Below are 21,125 nucleotides of genomic sequence, written 5' to 3'. Positions count from 1 at the left end.
AGTTGTATGATCCATCTTAATTTGAACTTTTCATTACACCAAAGTAGACAAAGTTAACAAAAAATGACAAGGAAGACCTAGATTTCATTAAACAAAGAAATCTTACCCCAATCGTTAGATGAACTTTAGGAATAACTATAAGCCTTCAATATCTCCTTCACAATGCTCCTTGTTTGTCTAGTCCCCTTCAATTTCTTCACCAGTTTCCTCAACTTGCTTCTACTCATGATGACACCAAATAGGGGATTATTTGCAACTTCTCCCATTACCTTGCAGAGAGAGTGAATAACATTTTTAAGTTCTATTCTTGGTTTTCTCAAAAGACAAAGCCTAGAGGTTAAAATGATCACTTTTTAACATCATGAGTGGCTGAAGGCATCATATTTTCTAAATGTTCATTACTAGTATGGTGAGGAGAGTTGCACATAATATTATATATGTCCTCCATCTTATTCAATTTAACTACAATCTCCGTTGAAATTTCATTTTAATTTTCCATATGTTCTCGTGCCTCGGCCACATAATCAATATCCCAACTATTCTTTGTAGTTTCTTTTTCCTCTTTGGCTTCATACCCTTCATCCATCCCTTAGACATTGTTTTACTCCATCATTTTTCATTTTATATTTTTATTAATGGTCTATCATTCCTTCGAACTTCCCTCATTCATAGGTTTTTCCATATAATTAACTACATGCTCTTTATCCTCTTCATTGTCAATTTTTATAAAATGGTTGGTTTTATTAACCTCTTTGTTGCTTATTTTGACTTTAGATGGGACAATTTTTTCTTTCATGGGAAATGATTTTAAGAGAACCTTCATTTTGGGGAATTTTCTTCTCATTGGCTTTTTCATTCTCATGAGTTTTGGAGTTTCTCATTTTAGCTAAAGGTTGGCCTTTTTGCTACTAGGATTGGCTTTTTCAAGGAGAGGATTCTAAAAGCTCAATCTTGACATTGCTTTTGGAATTCTCAAAGAGAATTTTATTTTCCTATTGAGGGTAAGAGAGTGAATGAATCCTAATTAGGGACTTGTCAAAAATATATCGGTGAAGAGTATAAATCAAGCACTAATAGAATAAAGGAAAAGCCACATTATCAATGCTAGAGTTGAAGGAGTAAAAAAGAAGGTAGGGAATATTAATCCTATTGTCATTTTACAAGTGTTGTATTATGGAAAAGTGATTTAAGCATGAGAAGTAGTATACAAAAGTGTCATAGCCCATTGTCATGTGCAGCATGCCTAACCTCTCCCTTTTTTGCTAAAACTTCTCGAGATAAAATTTGTAGTAACCTAAGTTCTTCCTTTCCATTTTATTCCTTTTCATTGCATTAAAATATGACCTTAGGCTTCCTCTTCTAAATATATCCCAAATCTCAAAAAATTTCTAACAATCTCTACATTTCATCCTCATCAAAGGGCCCACCTACTTTTAATTTGAGATAAATCAAGTGTTGATTCAAGGACATAGAGACCTAAAACTACAAAGAATTCTTAAAAAGTAAACATTTTCTTTCTCTGCACAAGAGTGAAAATGAAATATCTCAAATAGGAGGTTTTTATAATTTTGAAATCAGTGGAAAAGCTTAGAATCATGCCCCATAATAATGACACAAGTTCTATTAAACTTAAGATCAACTTGGCCAAGATTTTCTAGATGATTGATATAACTTCTCAATAGATGGAAGCCTTTAAACAAGTGCCCAATTAAGTTTCCCCTCACATTATCATTGAAGTAGTAATAGGTTCTTAAACTCAAAGTGTAGACACCTAAATTTGATTACATTGCTTTGGTAATCCTATTTAGTTATCTCTAAAGGCATCATTAATTAAATTCCTATTTAATTAATCCTTTGCCATCCCCTAGCTAATTAATTTAATTAGTCATCTATAGTCCTAATTGATAAATCAAATAACCTATTATTTATCAATTAAATCCTATTCTTCTATCTAAATCCAAAATCCCCATTTTATTAAATAAACCTATTTGATAAATAAAACCCTCAAATCTAATAACCCTTAACCTATCCTAAATCCCTTTTTTAGCCTAATCCACCCCATCCACCCATACTAACTAAGCTTAGTCACTAACTCACCCACCCTCATGAATGCCATCCACTTGCAAATATCTAACATCCCTAATCTAATCCTAAACCCAATCCTAATCCACCCCCTAATGTTGTCACATTCCCTAAACAAGCTTAAGACTTTCCTAAGCCAAGGAAAGTCAACAATCTCAACTCCCCTCAAAATATCCCAACCACCCAACAATGAATGCTCTTACAAAAGCCATAAAGACTCTTACAAGCTCTTACAAGCCATAATGAAGGGTCTTTATGAAGATATTATCCTTTGAGCCTCCTTTGTTGACTCATCCTTCCCCTTCCCTCCATCCACTCACCTTGTGACATGTGTCACTCCTTGATTGGTGCTAAACAAGAACAATCCATGTGCTCCCTTTTGAGTGCATCCTAGCCCTCCTTAAGATTTCATCTTTCCTTCCATCTTAGCCCTCCATCCCTCAAGCCCTTAGCCTATAAATTGGATCCCCTCCCAAGCCTTTTCAACCACAATTCATCAAGTAAAGTTATAATGCCATTTTGAAGCCAAATCCATACTTTTGCATGCATCCACATCAAAAATCCCAAAAATCTCCATTGAAGCTAGTTTGAAGCTTGGGCATACATCCCAAACTAATCCATTAGACTCATCCCTATATCAAGCGACCATCCTCATTGTGAGAGCCATTTCATGGCTCATATTCTCATTTGAGGGTTTCACTTTGTCTCTCATATATGTTATGTCTTTTATGCTAGTTAATGCTTTGTTCTTTTAATAGATTAGTATTACTTGCTAACATATTTCTCATATACACAAAGAAGGTAAACGAGTTAAGTCAATAGAAAATAATATAAAAAATAATATATTTAAGACTATAATTTAATATATGTATATATTTTAAATATAATTGTCATTTTTTTAAATTTATTTTCAGAGAAATTCACAAAAGAGGGGCTGGGGGATACAAAATCACCCCACAAGAGTTCACACAACTGAAGTCAAAATCAACAACTATTCATCAAAAAAACATATAAGCATCTACCTTAGGGCACCACTAGAGAAATACTAGTCAAGGGAGGTGGATCATCATGATCATTATAACCCCAGGAATCCATGTGATTGGCAGGAGCACTAGGAACACTCCAACCATCAGTAGCATCATCATTGGCAACTTTTTTTGTCTTTCTCCTCTACTTGTGGCAGAGAAATGGCCAGATCCAAGCAGGGAAAAGACCACTTAGAGCCAACCCAACTAGGAGGAGAAGAGGGGGAACTATAAGAACTAGGAACCAATCATAGCCATAGCAAGGCGGAGAAGCCAAGCAGTACTGCGAACTAGCATTGCCACCACTAGGAGAGTGGTGGTGGGGAGCTTGCTAGCATGATGTATACGAGCAACAAATAGAAGAACTATGATCCTGACAATGGCCTTGGGGTAGAGTGTTCTTAGTCGAGGAGTCAAGAGGAATGTTGGAAACCATGTATGGCACATTACCCCAATTATTGAGAAATTCCTTAAGGTGGGCCACCACCAGCACCAGCTTTTTTGGCTTGGACCTAAATTTACAACATGCCATTATTACAAATCCATGCTTTAGTGTACATAGCAATATTGGTATCAAGAAATATGTGAGTGAAAAGAACAACATTCCTATTCTTCCACAAAGTAAAAAAAATCTTCATCCTTAAGGTATACCAGATCTAGGCAAAATTCCTAAGAATCCTGAGGGAGTCACCTAGTACAGTCATGTGCCAAGAAAAGCGTTCTCACTTGAAGGGCTTGAAAAAATAATAATCTAGTGCTAATAATTCTAAGCATGCCTATAGAACCAAAAATATGCAAAAATGACTCCGGATGCCCACAAAAAGGACACAAGGGATCTGAAACACCAATATGCTTGAGTCGTGACCCAAGGGGAAGCCCTTGAAATAATAGGCACCAAGAAAAATAGGATATCTTTGGTTGAGTGATAACACTCCAAATAGTATCAAATCTCGTCATCTAATGATACAGAGAAGACTAAAGATGCCAGTACTAGTTGAGAGTGTCCACGATAGGGATGCAAATAAAGCTAGCGATATCCTAAGCTAGGTTTGTAACTAGTGAAGGGCATGGTAGGATATCACTTCCAGTCTTTCCACGAAGGTCACATAGACCAAATGCCCACCTTTTGAATCAAATGATCTAGAATTACAAAGAGAAGAAGATGAAAAGTTTGTCGATCTAGATAGCAAGATGGAACTAGACTTGTATATCCTCCCAGTATTTGAGACTCATATTAAATCCTAGGAAAAAGATCCTTAGGAGTCTTGATGTCGCGTTTGAAAAAATGTGAAGTACTAGAACCCTGAGTCTTGGCTAGAGGGACACCCTAAATAGAAAATAGTGGGGACCACCAAAGGTTTTATTGATTCAAAGAAATCCCACCATGAAATCCAGCACCATCCCAACAAAACCAAGGTTATATAGCTTCCCAAGCTTTCCAAATGCCCTTGATAATAAAAGAGCCCCAAATATGAATAGGTTCCCACATGATGAGAAGGGTCTAAAGACCAATCCCCTTGCACACAGAATTGCTAATAGGGAATCCAAAAGAGATACAGTGTTGAAGCAACACTTTCCAAGCTTCATCACTGGTGAGAGCACAAATAATCTACTTAGCACAAAGAGAAATCCCTTGCTTTTGTGTGGAAAGAAGTCCAAGACCTCCAGAGTCTTTGGGGAGACAACAAAAATTCTAGGCAACCCTATGAAAACCATGATGATTAGACCCAAAAGCCTAAATAAAATCAGGAACCAAAAATTCCTGCTTGAGGTAGGAGGCTTTGGAAGGAACCTAGCAAGAAGAGTAGTAGACATGAGTAGCTGCCAAAATCTTCAAGGAAATTAGAATTTCCCTACAAGAGAAAGGCATTTAGTAATCCAATAATCAAAATTTTCTCAATTTTCATGAGCACAACATTCCACAATTCCATCGAAGAAGCTTGAAAGGTGAAGGTGGTGCCTAAAAAGTAGAATATCTCCCTTTGAGTAACCCATTTCTACTCGAATTGAGAAAGCTAGGGTGACATCAAAAGAAAAGATTTCTTATAATAGAGAATTTTGTGCCATTGAATAGATGAACCAGAAGCTTGACGAAAGGTGTCTAAGAATTGCAAGGCATTACTTATATATTCCTCGTCCTCTAGGAGAGTAAGAAAATAGTCATCTGCAAAGTGATTAGTGACAAGATGAGAAGAAGAATCAAGAAAGGAAATGCCATGAACCATACCAAAAGAAATGGAGTAGGAAAGTAAGTAACCAAACCCTGTAGTAGAAAGAACATACAAAGTCAGAGCTAGAGGGCTACACTGCCAGATAGATCAAAAGAGCATGAAGGCTACATATTGATAACTATTAATGGTAATAAAAGCATTAGCAGCTCCAAAAATCATTTCCATGGACTAAAGAAAGTTAGCGCCAAAACCCAAAGCTTGGAGCATAGCCAAAATGAAGGGTCATTTAATTCGATCATAAGCTTTGGCAAAATCAATTTTCAAAAGCAGTGTCTGCTGATTGGACTTGTGAGTCCACTCCATGCCTTTCCAAACATCAATGATTTTGTCAAGGATATACCTAGACTTGATAAAACTAGTTTTCTCTAGTCACACAATTAAGGGAAGAAGATGTTGAATCTTGAGAGATAAGGCCTTAATATTGATATTGTATGACACATTAAGAAAGGCGATGGGATGTAATTGTAAATATCCTTAGGGTCACTATCTTTGAGTAAGAATTTAATGTTACCTTTGTTAATGATGGCTCCTAAACTCTTAGTGTGATATGCTTCAAGATAGACTTTGTTCAGACCTTGACCAATAGACTCCCAAAGGTGCTTGTAAAATTCATGTTGATATGAGATTATTTTGAAGTGAAGAAACTATAATGTAGCAATTATTATTTTGTCACTAATTTCAAACCTACTACTTTCTAGTAAGACATTTGCTTAGTTGATTTGACTACTATCATTTCTTTGATTGATGAAGAGGATTTCATCAAATGAGGTAACAAGAGAACCTAGAGGAATGATTTAGTTATGGTGTGAAAAAAGAGTACAAAGATCAGTTAAGATACTGATAATATAGTGTATTATTTATCTACTTAAGGATGCAAAGGTTGGATACACTGATTAATTCTAGAAGAACAAGTAAGAGGAATTGTGTTTGCCAAGCTTGACCAAGTGCACAGTAGGTGCCAAGAAAAGTTAGTACAAGATAAGAAGAAAATCAATTAATACTGAAAAAAGTGAAGATTTAGTGTATGTCAAGTGAGCTTAGTGTAAGCCGAGTAAAATTTAGTTGATGTTGAGCATCAGTAAACTTTAGTAATTGTTGAGTGTCGAACTAGTGTTGGCCCAGTGAAAGAACATTATGGAAGCCAAGTGACAACATATTGATGTCGAGTGCTAGTATTCATGTTAATTGGTAGATTTGACAAATCTAAGAAAAATATTTTGTTTTCTTGAATTGAGTGAAGTGTGTGGAAGATAACTATGATAAGCTAGTGGCACAAAATTCAAGCTAAACTTTTTTAGTTGAATTCAAATAAGAGTGGGGAAGAAGTTTATAGAGGAACAAAATAGAAAAGTGGGTAGATTCATTGTATCCTACCTAATCATACCTAACCCTGAAATGGATGATTGTGGTTAAATAAAAAAAATCTTAAATCTCTATTTATAGAGAGAGTTGGTCAAAAGAAAAAGGTTGTCATGTGCAAGAACCTAAGGAAGACAAGTAGTCTAGGGTACTGCTTCATTCAGTGATTGAATATAAAAGATGTCTATTGGAAAGCAAAGAAAGGAGGCTTAAGAGTATGAATGCTTGAAGGGTGAACAAGCTATCAGAGATGAAGTGTGTGAATGCCAAGCAGAATGGAGGATTGAAAGAAAGATCTATAATTTGCAAGTGAGTTGCAATTTGTTACTAGATCAAACCTTACTATTACCTTCTAATCATTATATTAGTCTAGGGTAAATCCTTTGGATTAAGGTTGACCTAACAGTCATTTGTGAATTGTTTAATTAAGTGACATTCCAAGTGAATAGTCTAAAGTCCTCTAACAAGGCTCATTCCTAATATGGTGATTGAAATCCTCTAACTAGAACACATTCAAGAGTGTGTATTGTAACCTTTAATAGGGTTGGCCTTTCACAGGGCATCACTTAAGAAGAGTGAGAATTAGTAGCATGTGACTGGTGGTTTTTCCCAAATTGGGTTTGCATGTAAAATCCTTGTGTAAAATTTGTTATTGAATCTCTTATGTTTCATGTTTACATTTTTGCAAAAAAAAATTTGACCTAGGATAGTAACCTACAAAGTTTAAGGGTTGTATGATCTAATGGATGCATACATATTAAGGTTTTATGGATATGGATTCAGTAAGCTATGAAAATTTTTATTTGTACATCCAGACCTTGGATAAGTGATTCACCCCCTCCCAGTTATTCTAAAGAATTCCAACAATTGGTATCAAAACCATCTTCTTAAAAGGACTAGTTTGAAGGTAATAGAAGCAAAAGATCAATGTGTCAAAAAGAGAGGTACCCAAGCTTAACAAGGAGACCTTCCATAAATAGAAAATTTTGATGAAGCTACATCTAGGAGGTCTTGGAGACCATGCACAATCTACCATCTCCACTAAGCATGTTAATCTTGCTAGAGCCCAAACTACTGATGATGTGAAAAAGAAGGAGGAACACAATCAGGCAATATTGGAGATTTCCTTTGCCCTAATTTATGTTGAGTTTGATGATATCAAGGGATATCAAGGGTTGTGATTTTACAAAGAAGATGTGGGATGCTCTGCGCACCATTAATTTAGGAGATGTAAATGTTTTGAGAGCCAAATCTTAAAGTCTTAGAGTTAAGTTCAATGATATGAGGATACAAAAAGGTGAGAATGTTGCTCAATATTTCTCTAGAATAAAATATGTTGTTAATGATATAAGAGGAGCTACCAGTAAGATAGATGATGATACTATAACAAAAAGAGTACTTAGAACACTTATGTCCATCTATGCTATTAGAGTATCTACCATACAAGAATTAATAAATATGCCAAGTTCTAATCTGACTTTGGAAGGTTTCATAGGTAGGATTATTGGCTTTGAGCTCTCTAATTTTGATAACTTCAAATCCGACAATTTTGAATCTGCTTTCAAAGCTAAGCTATCATTAAAGTAATCTAAAGAGAAAAAGAAAATGGTCAAATATGTTTCTAGTACACTGACATAGATGAGGAGGATGTAGAACAACTCAAAGCACTGCTAGCAAGGAGATTTCATAGAGGCAAAGGAAAATTCAAAGGTAAGTTACCTATCATGTGTTTTAACTACAATGAGGTTGGTCATATTATTGCTAAATTTCTAGAAAAGAATAACTATAGAAGTGGAGAAAAAAAAAAGTAAGAGAGATGAGGACAACAAAGAATACAAATATAAAGGGAAGAAGTCTTGCTATATTGCAAAAGAGGAAACCAAAGACGGATCTGATGACCATGACGATGAACTGGTGTATGTTGCAATGAAGGATGAGGCAAATGCACTTGTGTCTTATGTGAACAAGACTGATAGATGGATCTTTGGTAGTGGGTGTTCACATCACATGACTAGAGAAAAAAAAGTTCATTACCATAAAGTATTATGATGGAAATATTGTAACATTTGGTAATCATGCACCCTTTTTGATAAAAGGAAAAGGATCTATCAAAATCACAAAAAATATTTTGTGTAATGATGCTTATTATGTTGAAGGACTTAACTATAATTTGTTCAAGTTGCAAAGTTGAGTTTGAGAACAAGATAGCTAAGATCTATGATACTAATGGGAAACTAATAGGAAAAGGTGATCAAACTAGAGGTAATCTATTTTATCTTGATATAAATGATGCTACTATTCTTGTTGTAGAATTTGATGATGTGTAGTTATGGCACAAGAAGTTATCTCATGTGTTAACTTTTATAACTTGGTTAGTATCAGTAACATGAAAAGAGTTAGAGGTTTTCCTAGATTGAAGAAACCTGACAATATAATTTGTAAACAATGTTAGGAAAAATGACAAAGTCTAGTTTTAAAAGTAAGAATCACACCTCTAAAGAAATGCTTGAGATTGTTGATATTGATTTGTGCAGACCAATTAATGTGCAAAGCTACAAGGGTGACTTGTACATTATCCTATTTGTTGATGATTATTCTAGTATGATTATAGTTATGTTTCTGAAATATAAATTTGATGCTTTACAAATTTTTAAGTGGTACTTAGCTAGAGTTGAGAAGGAGATAGGAAAAAGCCTAAAAATTTTGAGATTTGACAAAGGAGGAGAGTTTACATCAAATGAGTTTGAGATTTTCTGTAATGATAGAGGAATCAAAAGAAAAACATCTACATCTAGGACCGCACTACAAAATGGAGTTTCTAAACAGAGGAACAAATGTGTAATGGACTATGCTAGGAAACTCATGATGGAGAAGAATGTTGCTTTGAAATAATAGAGAGAAGTTGTAAGTTCAACTATCTATACCTTGAATCATGTGCAAGTCAAGAAAGGTATTCATTCAACACCTTTTGAATTATGGTATGGATACTTGTTGATGTTTGGTAGCTTCAGTCAGATAAGCGTATGAATATATTTAATTATATATGAGATATAATTTATATATTTTTTATATTTGAGATATGAGTTCATCTGATATATATGTGTATGTGTGTGTGTGTGTGTGTGTGTGTGTGAGAGAGAGAGAGAGAGAGAGAGAGAAATTATATATTGTTATTATATTAGAGAATTGAATACAATGATAATTATCATTATGTTAATGAAGGGTAAGTGCACCAAGTTGTGGTGCCAAAAAGGTGACACCTTTTTTTTCTAATTTTCAATAGCACATACATGCCATAGTGCATACGCACTTTATAAAAAACTAAATTATTATAAATGGGTTACATACTCGTAGCCCATTCATTTGTTTCCTCTATTTTCCTACTTCCCCTCCTCATAGTGCGTACGTGAATTGAAAAAATAGAAGTTTTTCACCACCCACCTTGCCAATATGCCTCCTCACCATTGAAGTTCGAGATCACAAGCACATCGTATGTTATCTAACCTTCTTTTTGCATTGTTTTATATGTTTTTAAAATTATTTTGTAGTATTTTTTTAAATTTTTCTTTAAATTTGTTTATTTATTTAGATTTCAATTGATTTCTTATTACAAAATGTGAATAATGAACTAGCAAATCCCCAAGAAGATCAAAACCAAAACCCTCAACAAGATCCAAACCAAAAGCCTCCACAACAAGAACAAAAAATTTTGCAACCCAAACCAATTACAAGACCTCCACCTAGCACAAACGAAAACATAATAAATGAAATAGAAAGAGAAAAAAATGAATTAGAAGCACTCATTGGTAGGTTGAAAGCTTGTGGACAAACCAATCTAATGAGAGCTCAATTGGCATCCTCCCTTGAGTCCATTAAGAATATATATATTCTTAATGGACTCGAGGGAGGATATATTTATATATATATATAATGTGAGAAATTATATATTGTTATTATAGTAGAGAATTTAATACAATGATAATTATCATTATGTTAATGAAGGGTAAGTGCACCAAATTGTGGTGCCAAAAGGGTGACACCTTCTTTTTCTAATTTTCAATAGCACATACGCGCTTTATAAAAAACCAAATTATTATAAATGGGTTGCATACCTGTAGGCCATTCATTTATTTTCTCTATTTTTTTACTTCCCCTCCTCATAGTGCATATGTGGATTGAAAAAATAGAAGGTTTTCACCACCCACCTTACCACTATGCCTCCTTACCGTCAAAGTTTGAGATCACAAGCACATCGTATGTTATCTAACCTTCTTTTTGCATTGTTTTATATGTCTTTAATATTGTTTTGTATGTTTTTTCTTCAATTTTTCTTTAAATTTGTTTATTTGTTTAGATTTCAATTGATTTCTTATCACGAAATGTGAATAATGAACTAGCAAATCCCCAAGAAGATCAAAACCAAAACCCTAAACAAGATCCAAAACAAAACCCTCCACAACAAGAACAACAAATTCTGCAACCTAAACCAATTGCAAGACCTCCACCTGGCACACATGAAAACATAATAAATGAAATAGAAAGAGGCAAAAATGAATTAGAAGCACTCATTGGTAGGTTGAAATCTTGTGGACAAACCAATCTAATGAGAGCTCAATTGGCATCCTCCCTTGAGTCAATTAAGATCCACATAGCTTTTTTTTGTGGTCAGTTAGATGTTTGGCGGGTTATGAGGGATGAACAAAAAAGATATTATCCAAATAAATTATCATATTAAGATATTAAAAAAAAAGATATACCAAAAGGTAGGATTTGTGAATTATTTAGAAAGCCTAGTGAACAAGATACTGTTAGAGAGACTACTAAATGGTTCCACATCCATTGGTGAATACATGATGGTATTAGAAATAATTTTTGGGATACATGGTGGATGGTTTTTGATGTCCCTCCTTGCAATAATCATGAGGTCCCAATGTATTTCTTAAGAAAATTTTATTGTGAGTTTGTCGTTGGGGAGATCCCCAATTATTTTGATATATTAGACTCTCAAGGTAGAGGTATGGGGTCATCATTTGAGAGGCCGAGGGCATGTCATGACCCTAATGTAGTTAGGGCACTTGTGGTCAAGCCACAGAGTGAGCATGTGACTATTCCTTTTGTTGTGAAGGAACAAGTAGAGGCCAACACTCTAGGGACTATTAATGCTTTAACGTAGACCCCCATTCATTGCATGAGTCTATTAGTTGAGGAGGAGCCTTTTGCACATTGCGGTCACATGTGCACATCATGTAGATCCTTATGCACATTTAATAGTCATGCTGGAGATAATGCAGATGATGATCTCGTCACTGATTAGTTCTTGAATGAGACATTTGGCATTGACACATAGGTAAATTACAATTATAATAAACTAATTTTATCACATTTCATATGTATAGTGAATGACTAATTAATTAGCATCTATTGACATTGTTCAAAATTTAGGGTCAGAGTGTTGGCGGGCCTAGTAGCGATCCCCTGATTGTATTTTTTGTGTCATCGATGAGTTCAAAGGTATGTATTGATTTAATCATTTAAATTAATACATATATTTATTAAGTAATCATATTAAGGATTGAAAAAAAAAATTATGCATGTGCATCAGTTCTCTATAGAACCGTCGACATTCACTATGGACTCCAAGCCTAGATGTGATACGAGCTTCGTAGAGGTACCATTTTTTCATGTTTCATATTATATGTAATGTTTATTGTATGACATGTAGCTTTGACATTTGACACTCCTCCTCATCTTCAACAGTCTGTTGATCGTGGAGTGGCTACAGCTATGGCTAGTTCATAGCCATTGACTGAGGTATGAAAGAATTTTCTTGGTTTCAGTTATTGTTTATAATAGTTAGTATTGAAATTTCTAATGTTATTAATAAGTGATTATATTGATTAAATTTTTGTAGGGTTTTGTTACATCCGATCATCCACGAGCCTTTGAGGTGGACTTTCAGAGAGACTATTTGATGGCAGTAAGAAAATAATTAATTTTTTGTGTACATATATTTGATTTCAATGTATAATAATTATTGATTCATATCTACTTTTTTTGTATTAACTTGAGTTAGAGAAGAGCCTCAACAAGAGGACAAGCAAGCATGTGAGGAAGACCCCATCATCACCACCGTCTCCCTCCACATGCCAATCGAAGACCTCTAGAGATTTGTTTCCTTCCCCTCATGGGAAGGAGAAGATATAGTTGATAGACATACATGTATAGGCATTAGCGAACATATATGATGGATTTTATGTCAGTGGACATATTCGATATACATTTGATGTATATATGACATTTATTTGATGCATGACATTATTAGACTTATGAAAATATTGGTTAATATATGATATGTTTGTTCATGTACAACATTATTGGTTATTATAAAATATTTTGTGTTTGTTAATGTATGACATTATTGGTTATCATTTTATATTATATGTTTGTTCATGTATGACAATATTGGTTATCATAATATATTATACGTTCCTTCACGTATGACATTATTGGTTAACATAATATATTATATGTTTGTTCATGTATAACATTATTGGTTATCATAATATATTATATGTTCATTCATGTATGACATTATTGGTTACCATAATATATTATGAGGTTGCATGGGCACTTGTACCCACAACCTTGGTACTCGTACCCACGTACCCAAGTACTAGGTACTCGGTGGAGAGCATCATAGCTAAGGACCTTGATTGAGATTTTGGATTTTTTTTTCAATTTTTTGTTTGTGTATCAGGTCATTTCTTATCAAGCTTAATTCAATACCTAATTAGTTTGAAACTTTGATAGAATATTTATTAACAATAAACTTTATCATTATTTAAGCATAATTTTATCATTTCCAATATGCCATCTATTGGTCAAAAGAATAGTCTTGACAATTGAGTGTCAACACACTTAACCATTTTCACTATATATGCCGAGTACACAATGTATGTCGAATGATCCAGAATTGTTTAGATGCTGAGTGATCCAGAAACATTCATGTGCTGAGAAAACCGAGATATAACAGATGCTGAGCAAACCAAAATATAATAGGTGTCGAGCAAACTAGGATAGAATAGATGCCAAGTAATCCAAAAATAGTATGTGCCAAGCATCAGGAATACAATATGTGCCTAGTAACTCAGGATCAACATAAAAGTTTGTGCCATCACAAACTAAGATGTGAAATAGTTTTTGCATGACTCACGAAAGGATAAGAAGATAAGATCAAATCCTTGCAATTACCTATGAAATCAACATGCAACCAATCTAAAAAATGGAGAAGGCATGCAACCAATGAGAAAAATGCAAGGTATGAGTGGGAATTTGAAGTTAACTCTAAGTCTTTACAATCTTTAAAAGGAGGTCAAAAACCCATTTTCAAGTGGATGAGAATAGTGTATGGGGAGATTATAGCAAAATTTCAAGAGAAGAAGGAAACACTTAGAGGAACAGAGGAGCAATTTCATACCTAGTTGATCAAAACAACACAAGAGATAAGGAACAAGATTAGATATCAGATCTTAGGGGATCAAGAATAGAATGAGAAGAGCATATCTAGCACCTAAATCCAGCAATTTGAGATTGCATTCAATCAGGTCAAATGTTCTAATACTCTCACAATTGTATTAGAGGTTAAAATCCTATGTTGATAGGTTAGCTTAACAGCTAGGTAGGAGAACCTTTGGAGAAGGTCATGAAAGTCCTATTAAATTAGGTAGGTTTAACAACCTATTGTAAATCCTTTAACAGGGTGGCACTTCATGTAAGTGTTTTTAAATCCTCTAACCAGGTCACTATTGATATAGTGTAAAGCCTTTAATAGGGCAGGCTTTTCATAGGGCAAACCATTAGAAGTGGTTGAACATTAATTTCTACAGTGACTTTTGTGGGTGTCATCCCCACCCCAGTTCTACCTTCTTATTCATGGAGGTTTTATGGGTTATCAATTCTAGTGTTATGTGTTGATGCATGCTTTCATTTCATGTTTTCTTATATGTTTACATGCATGCACATTGCTTTTAGTTATGTATTAATAAGGGTTTAAAAGGATAAAAATTGGTTACTTCTGATTCACGTGCCCCCACCCACACCCACCCCCCCCCCCCCCCCTCTTAGAAGCACACTTCCCATTTGAATATTCCAACATCATCATCATATGCTCTATGATCTTGTTCATGTTTAAAGTTTTTGTTCTCTGTTATTTGTTTATCAAGCTTAATTCAATACCTAATCAGTTTGAATTTTTGATACAATATTGATTAGCAATAAACTTTATCAGTGTTAAAGCCATAAATTTATCATTTGAAATATGTCAATGTCATATGATTTATGATCTTCTTGTTCATGTTTAAAGCCTACCTTCTATGTTATACATCTAAACATTTATCATAAATTATTATTACAAACATATAATAAATCTAAAACTGAAAACAATACATTATATTTGCAAACTTTATCACTATTCTTGATTTGAAAAATCATTTTCATGACTCATAAATTTAGGTTTTCTATAAATATAAAATTATGACATACCCAAGTACCCCCATCCCCTGTTATAAAAAATAAATGTACCTGTACCCATACTCGTACCAAAAGTACCCCAAGTATCCCTGTCCCTGTGTAACCTTATATATTATATGTGGATCTTAGAGTTTTCTATACACCTATGTGGTCTATAGGGTCTCTTACTACTTAGAACATCCCTTGACCTTGCCCAACCTCCTCACTAGGTTAACTGATCCAAACTTGCAGCATCACTCCCTTACTCTTCTAGGAATAGTATCCCTCTAAAGGTTTTATAGGTCTACTAGGGTACCATATCACTCCCCAGTCCAACCAAGGTTTCCATGATGTCCTAAGGTGTTATTGGAACACTTGTACTATGCTTAAATGGATAACAATAATGGGTTTGTACCTAATTTCAATATTTCTTCACAAAAGGCCTACGAGGAGAGCCCCTAATTAGGCGTCCACCCAAATTTCTAGGGCCAATAGCTCCTTTTTCTTAGAGTTTCAACACCTCTAGCCTTCATTAAAATTGGTACTTAGGACCCATGCTCAAGGATTTTTAGGGCTTAGGGTGCATATAGGCTGTACAACAAAAATAGAAAAATTAAGGGTTTGGTAGGGCTTTCCGTACTGGCTGTTGTCACCACTCTTAAGACACCTTCCACACTTCATCAAGACTCCTCCTCCATAATTTATCACCTCCTCATACCCCTAGTTGATCCATCCAAAGGGAAAGTCTTCATTCTTCAAGCTATGCTCTCAAGAGCTCTTTTGTTGCTGACAATCCCTAGCTGGGCATTGCCTATCTTGCTTGGGGCTTGGGCAAAGAAATTTTAGGGCCCTTTCTTACATAATATAATACATAATTTGGAATCCATTTTCTCATATAGGCCATGAATTTTGGAGCACGTATTGTCATCTTCTTTAACACTACTATTGCCATAATGCTATAACTATCACATTCTTGAAAGGGAAAACCTCACTATTTCAATGTCTTATCCTTAATGCTATGACACTTGCACATATTTGGACCTCTAGATTTGTTAGGTTCTTAATCATTAGATCACCATTCATCATAAAAATATAATAATATATTGATATAGTGTAGCCTCAAAATCACCATATATCACTAGTGCATTGACATGTATGCAAAAATATTTGAAAACCTTTGTTGAATTCTTAGTTCATGCTAGGTGAAACTTCCAAATTTATTCTAATAGAGTTCAACATTGAAAAGATAGGAGTAGATAATAAGTTTCCTCAAACTACCAACCTACCACCACCTAAATGACATTTGGAGCTCCTCTTCATAGCTTTGGAACTGTGATTGTTCCTTCATGGTTATCCCTTTATGAACTAACTCACAACTTTACAACTCATTGTAGTATTTTATTATGAGTCTTCTTGCACATACAGAACTAGGTGTTTTGTTAAAATATATCCTTAAATTTTTTTTAATTTATTACTCCTACTATAAATAGTACTAAATGTCTTCTATTCTATTACAAATGATTACTAGATTTATTAAGATTGTTGTCTTACTATGTCTTTTTTTTGTTAAATTCACTATCATATGATCCATTAAATTAGTTCTTATATACCTCTACCATAAAGGTTCTCCATGTTTTTTACCATATGACTATAATCTATGTGATATAGTAGTAAACTAGCTTTTAAGAGGTTTTTCATTATACTTTAATCAATCATTGATCTCAATTGGACATCTTTATTCCATTTGTAGATAACTACTACATAGGCTTCTCACATGTACTTTTTCATTTGTATGGACCAAGCACTATTGTTATGCTTAGTTGAAAGAAAAGTCAAAATGATTTTAAAGATTCTCATGATCATACTTTGCCACTTGACATTATTTTACATATTCCATCTACATAGGAAATGGTTCCACTTTCTTTAACCCTACCACAAAGCCCTAGAAATGAACACAAATATTAAGTTTAATACCATGTCATTATGTTCATGGAAATTAGAATTTTGATAAAGATTTAAGAGTTTTTCTATAGATGTTCATAGTTACACTACTACAAAGGTTTAAAAAGTTGTTCATCACACTCACTATTGTTGCCTTGAATATTTTCCTTTGATCTCATTCCTTCATAATGCCTTTACCTTATGCATTGATTATCATTAACGTTGTTTTGAAAATTATAGTAATATTTTATCTAAAACCATTCATGAATATCATCTCCCTTAGTCTATGACGTACATCCCAAATAATCATTACTTGGAATGTAACACAAAAACATAGTCATTCCCTATCATATTCAAAAAATGTTCCCTACTTTGATATTTATTTAGCATTATCTACTCTTTATTTTCATATATCATATGAGTTTCTTGGCTCTCTCTTTGGAAAACTATCCTCAATACATTGTGTAGAGTCTATTCACTTATTGTCATTCTAAAATATACTTTCATACTTTATATATCTATTTACTTTGACTTATTTTTTTATTGCCTCTCATGAAACTATCATACATTGGTGATGGTCACATGTACCCACAACTATCAAAAGCACACTTCTTTAAAGGATCCAAACCATTATTTAATATAAGACAATGAACTAAAAAATTTCACAGTTTACAAATCTATCATTTAGGAGCATGTTAATGTGATTGGTATTTTTGAATGATAATGCAAGAGAATGTATTATTTTCTATTCAAAAATATGATATTACATAAGATGAGATCCTTGAGAAACCCTCATAATGATGCAAAATAGTGATCTCTATCATTCCTTTGATAGTTTTGACACAATCTCATAAACCTATGGCACATTAGAATATGTGTCATATTAAGCCTAACTCTAATAAACCCTTAAGATCATGAGTTATGATGAGGAGGAAAAGTTATGAGACCTTTAGAATCCTCTCCTTCTACACATCACACCATGTTTTCTCCATGATATTTTTGATGTGGGAAAGATAAATAGAAACTTATGAACTCTTGTAAGCCCCTTAATGTGTCATTATCTTTCTTAGGGATGTTTTGGTTTGGCATTCCAAAGAACATTCAAGTGCTCAATGGGATGGGATGAGGTTGGGTCTAGTGTTTACCAAGCCACCTAGAGCTAACAAAATAGATAGTTTGATCCTAGGATGAAAGGTGAGAGAGATTTGGTAGCTGGCAACTTTGTACTAGCCAACACTACAAGTTTTAGCATCACCCAAGATGGCATCACAAAATCAAAATAGAGTAATATCTCCAAAAAGTGAGAGAGGTTATTGTAGGTCTCTCCAACATGGTCCTATAGAAACTAGAATTGCATCCATACCTCACATGAGCTCCGAGATATGCCCTATCAAAGATCACTGGCTTATGGCATTTAGTGACCCTTAGGGATGTTTTGGTTTGGCATGCCCAAGACTGATTGAGTTCTCAATTGGATAGGAAAAGCCTTGGAATAGGGTTTACCCACCCACCCTAAGCTAATGAAATAGACAGTTCGATCCCAGGATGAAAAGTGAGAGAGATTTGGCAGTTGGTAACTTTGTACTGGCCAACACTATAAGTTTTAGCATCACTCAAGATGGCATCGCAAAATCAAAATAGAGTAAGATCTCCAAAAAGTGAGAGATTTTATTGTAGGTCTCCACAACACAATCCTATAGGAACTAGAATCACATCTATACCTCACACGAGCTCTGAGATATGCCCCGTCAAAGATCACTACCCTTTAGCATTTAGTGACCCTTAGGCACATTTCGGTTCAGCGTGCCTAAGAATTTTTGAGTGCTCAACAAGATGGCATGATCTTGGGGATAGGGTTTACCCATCCACTTGGAGCTAACCAAATAGACTGTTTGATCCCAGGATGAAAGGTGAGAGAGATTTGGTAGTTGGCAACTTTGTATTGGTCAACACTACAAGTTTCAGCATCACCCGAGATGGCATTGTAAAATAAAAATGGAGTTAGATCTCAAAAAAGTGAGAGAGGTTATTGTAGGTCTCCACAACATGGTGCTAAAGGAACTAGAATCGCATCCATACCTCATATGAGCTCTGAGATATGCCCCGTCAAATATCACTTCCCTATGGAATTTGATAACCCTTTGGGACATTTCGGTTTAGCATGCTCGAGAACATTTGAGCCATCAAATAGATGGGATGATCTTGGGGATAAGGTTTACCCACCCACCTAGAGCTAATAGAATAGATAGTTCGATCCCAGGATGAAAGGTGAGAGAGATTTGGCAGTTGACAACTTTGTACTGGCCAATGCTATAACTTTCAGCATCACCTGAGATGGCGTCACCAAATCAAAATAGAGTAAGATCTCCAAAAAAAAAGAGAGGCTTTTTTAGATCTCCACAACATGGTCCTATAGGAACTAGAATCACATCCATACCTTGCATGAGCTCCGAGATATGCCCTGTCAAAGATTGTTGCCTTATGGCATTTAGTGACCCTTAGGGACATTTCAGTTTGGCATGCTCGAGAATTTTCAAGCACTCAATATGATAGGACAAGCTTGGGGATATGGTTTACCCACCCACCCAAAGCTAAAAAAATAGATAGTTTGATCTGACAACCCTTTTTCCACTAAGTTGCAAATTTGAGCAACTTTTACAACTTTCAACAATGCAACTTTGCACAAAAAATTCAGTTGTGCAAGCTTTTCTTTACCTCTTATACAACATGCTAACCAATCATCAGATTTCTCATCATTCCCTTGTGGTGCAACCGATGCAAAGACATGTCCTGGTTGAAGAATATCTAATAGATGGTTATTCTCAAGTGAACTTTCCATGTCATCATTTTTGCTAGAGGGTATGATAGATAATGGAGTAAGATAATGTGGAGCCCATGTGTCCACCCACTCACTTGACTCATAGTAATCCCAATCACACTAAAAACAACTAGGATAATAGCAAGCTAGCTGTCATGCCCAAATGGTCTATGTACTAGAATCAGAGCTTTGGAATGAATGCATTTTTTATGAGTCTCTCACTATAGCACAATCTGATCTATCACCTATGGAACCTTCCTCAACCAACCAAAAGAACCTACGAACAACTAAATCAAGAGTACCCTCCCTTGTGATAATCCTAAACTACACCAATCAACAATGTTATGAGCATCAAGAAGCTCTGCTCTTGAAACATTCAATTGCTCCTTAACTAGAGCTCTCTTCACACATGCCCCTGCTCCATCATGTTCCTCTTTCCCATGGCTAGACTCAAAGAAACTCCAAATATGAGGTACCCCACTCTCTAAGTGCATCCTACACAACCAATAAAATATGTGAGCATTCTTGAATTGACCTATATAGTTATCTAACCAAATGATATGTCTATCCATAGAAATTGCATGTTCTTGTAAGAAATAAAAATAATTCTCAAAATAATGTTGCACAAACTCATGAGAGTGAGATCTATCATCACTCATATAAAAATGATACTCTCTAATAATATTCCAATTATCTTTTGCACTATTAGGGGCATGTCTATATGTTATGTGGATGAAAATAGAAATCTAAATGGAGTTGTATATTGACATTGTGTCTCATTTTGAGGTTGCAATGTGTAGTTCTCAAAAAAGTCAACAACTAATATAGTAATGCCAATCGAAAAAGTCTCCTTACACATTCTAAATTGTTGATCCAACCACTGAGACCTATGACTATGTCTTGCATATTTGTAGAAAATATTTTCCTTGAAATCTGAAATAAAACTAGCCACATTGATTTCTTTTGCAACCAATTCACATTTAGAGCCCTCACCCCCATTCTTCAATGTGTATTTCACCATTTCATATACCTTTTTTTTTTGTACTATTGTCTTTCCAAGATCTTGTTCACACCACTCATGGAAACATGTGTCAAATTTGGATAAGCCACCACATTCTAAACACTTCTCATTTAAGAAAGCATTTCTATAAAAGAAACAAC

Source organism: Cupressus sempervirens, chromosome 7, assembly GCF_028749045.1.
Source record: "Cupressus sempervirens isolate cs-2001-9-10 chromosome 7, ASM2874904v1, whole genome shotgun sequence".
NCBI classification, from domain to species: Eukaryota; Viridiplantae; Streptophyta; class Pinopsida; order Cupressales; family Cupressaceae; genus Cupressus; species Cupressus sempervirens.
This window is presented reverse-complemented; position numbering follows the sequence as displayed.